Source organism: Quercus lobata, unplaced genomic scaffold, assembly GCF_001633185.2.
Source record: "Quercus lobata isolate SW786 unplaced genomic scaffold, ValleyOak3.0 Primary Assembly Scq3eQI_7, whole genome shotgun sequence".
NCBI classification, from domain to species: Eukaryota; Viridiplantae; Streptophyta; class Magnoliopsida; order Fagales; family Fagaceae; genus Quercus; species Quercus lobata.
This window is the reverse complement of record NW_022154749.1, coordinates 1-2,626: the sequence shown is the minus strand read 5'-3', so window position 1 is coordinate 2,626 and position 2,626 is coordinate 1. Positions and strand designations below refer to the sequence as shown.

Here is a 2,626-nt window from a genome sequence, read left to right as displayed (position 1 = left end):
TTTAGAAAAAAATGAATGTGGTCATGTAGAAACTGGAGACCCATGGCCGAATGGCCTTTCCTTTTATTTCACACATTTTTCTTCTTTTCTTCCTTCCACACTCTTCACATCAAGTCACTATAAATGCAAGCACACAAGCTTTGACTTTGTACAGCCAACTTCTACTAGTACTGCTCCTAAATACAATTTGAGATTTCGGTTTAAGATCTCCAATGCAATAATTAGGACATCCCTTTGACTCAAGTTGAACATTTGTAGTAATAATCCCAAGTTCAACGACAAATTAATAAGAGACTGTTTTGCTGTTCATGCATAATCATGATACCTTTTGGATGCCATAGAATATCAGTTTGAAGAACTGTCCAAAATGATCACTGTATGAGTCACATGCCTTCTTGATTTCTGGGTCATTGCGTTAAGTCATTCGGAGTGCCATGATTGTCATCACCCAACACATTAAATCTGTTACCAAACCCTCTGTTCCGAATGTAATAAATATGCATCCTTTTTTCCACCTCAATAGGGACCTCAATCCCCGTGCCATGATTGTCCCTCCTAAAAGATAAAATTCTTATTAAACCCAATCTGATCGACCGGTCAAATTGGATTGGAATTAAGAATAGTATTAGATTATTAGCACAACAATTTCGCAAAAACACTTATTTTTTTGATGAACAACTTCGCAAAAATAAAAAAAAAAACCTTAGTAAGTTGATATATGTATTATTTAAACAAAGTCACATAACTCGTTCAAAAAGTCATATGATCAAAACTATATGTGGATGGTTTTAATTGCCACAAAGTAGGTTAAAGGAATATAGCTCTAAACTAGTTTGGAACTGAATGTTTTCCATCATTAAAGTAATTGGTGGAGCATTGTTTGGTTATAGATTCTGATGACTAGTTCAAGTATATGATATCCCTCTCTTGGGTTTATTTATACATATTTATGTTTTTTTAAAATAAATTTTGTATAATATCTTTATGGGTTAGGTTTAAATTACACATGATATAACTGGATGTAATGTTATACAACTCCAAAACTTTTATTGCAAAAGCATTTTGATGAATCAATTGTTGGATTACAAGATCTCCTTATACCTTTTATGGTTGCAAAATATCGAGATTATCAAAGAATTATAACTATCTAATTATAAAGTGTTTAAATTTAAAGTTATGTTTTCTACATTTAAACTTATATACGAAACATGAATATGTGGATTAGATAGTTAACATATGATTAACACAAAATTTGAAATACGGAAAAATAGTAATGGAAACATCAAGTTGCAATCAGCGCATTACCAATGGACATGAAAATGTGACAACTATTAGATTAACTCTTTTACTCACTCATGCACTTGTGTTTGTCTTCTTTTTTTATTTTTCTTTTTTTAGTGAAGTTATTATTATTTAATAATAATAAAAATAAAAATAAAAATAAAAAAGAAAAAAAGAGGATATACTGAATTAGATTCTTTTATTTTTTATTAAGGTAAGCAAAAAATCACTAAGAATCACTACGTTTAACTACAACATTTGGCATTATAAAAGTATCTTCCTGCAACTTTTAAGCAAATAAGGGTTAACCAAACAAGGTCAATCTGAGATCAACTTATTTATAAAAGGTCCACTTAAAGCATTAAACAAGATTATGCAATACAATATACAGTTATATACATTTAAAAACAATAGGCCTGAGAAACTCCACAGCCAAAAGAAGAAGAAGAAGAAGAAGAAGAAGAAGAAGAAGAAGGCCTAGTATTCATAATTTTGAAGCTACATCTATATAATAAAGGGATGTCAAGGATTTGGTTCCAATTTGTAATCAGATGGCAAAAGCAAAATCAAGTATTTAGAAAATTAAATTTTGTTAATGGCAAAGAAAATGGATGATAAGCTATCTTACCTTTACAATAATGATAGCTATGACTCCAATGGCAATAATTAGGAAGAGTAATGCCATAATACACCTATCAGTTGCAACCTAAAGAAATAAATGAGGTAAGTAAAACAATTAACAACTAATAGTCAATATATGACAAGAACAGGAGGAAGATAATTTCAGAGATTGACCTGCCTACCAAGTTCCTTCACAAGTTGAGAAGCTTTCTTGATCGAGAAATGGATAGTCCAGCTCATTAACACTTAACAGCCTGACTCATTTGTTCAGTCTAAACATAAATATAATTGATTTCTTTAGTTTCCATGCCATTGAAATTTTTTGAAAGATTAAACGAAACAAGAGAGAAACAGTAGGGGAGAGAGAGAGAGAGAGACAGAGAGAGACAGAGTTTTTAATTCAATGTGAAATATTAAACTGCTGTGAAATCCAATTTTTTAAAAGCTGACAAATTACACACCTGATCCTTGAGTGCAGCTGCAGTTTCTGTTCCAACGTTGATGGTGTCTTGAACAGTCTACCACAAACAAGGAGATACTAAATTTATTTTTCTTTTGCGATGATTCCATACTTTTTTGAACAGTAAAACTACTTTTATGTTCAGGTCTTGATACAAAATAGTGCAAGTGATACTCAAGGCAGAGCTAAAAAGACTAGTAAGTTTTAGACATACAAGATACAATTCCACCTATAACCTTCTACAAGGAAATAGAGAAGAATGAA

The 2,626-nt window shown here is 31.1% G+C and overlaps 1 long non-coding RNA gene across 3 annotated transcripts; it reads right to left on the bottom strand.

Annotated features, from left to right (window-relative positions):
- LOC115973218 lies at positions 1 to 2,498 on the bottom strand. 3 transcript variants are annotated; one of them, XR_004087646.1, is made up of 5 exons: positions 2,364 to 2,498; positions 2,077 to 2,174; positions 1,910 to 1,987; positions 326 to 555; positions 1 to 176 (listed from the first exon to the last, which is right to left on the bottom strand). It is a non-coding gene; the product is annotated as an uncharacterized LOC115973218 (long non-coding RNA). The 3 variants fall into 3 exon arrangements; XR_004087647.1 differs by having other exon boundaries at positions 1 to 585; XR_004087645.1 differs by having other exon boundaries at positions 1 to 555.
- Positions 2,499 to 2,626: the final 128 nt, after the last annotated feature.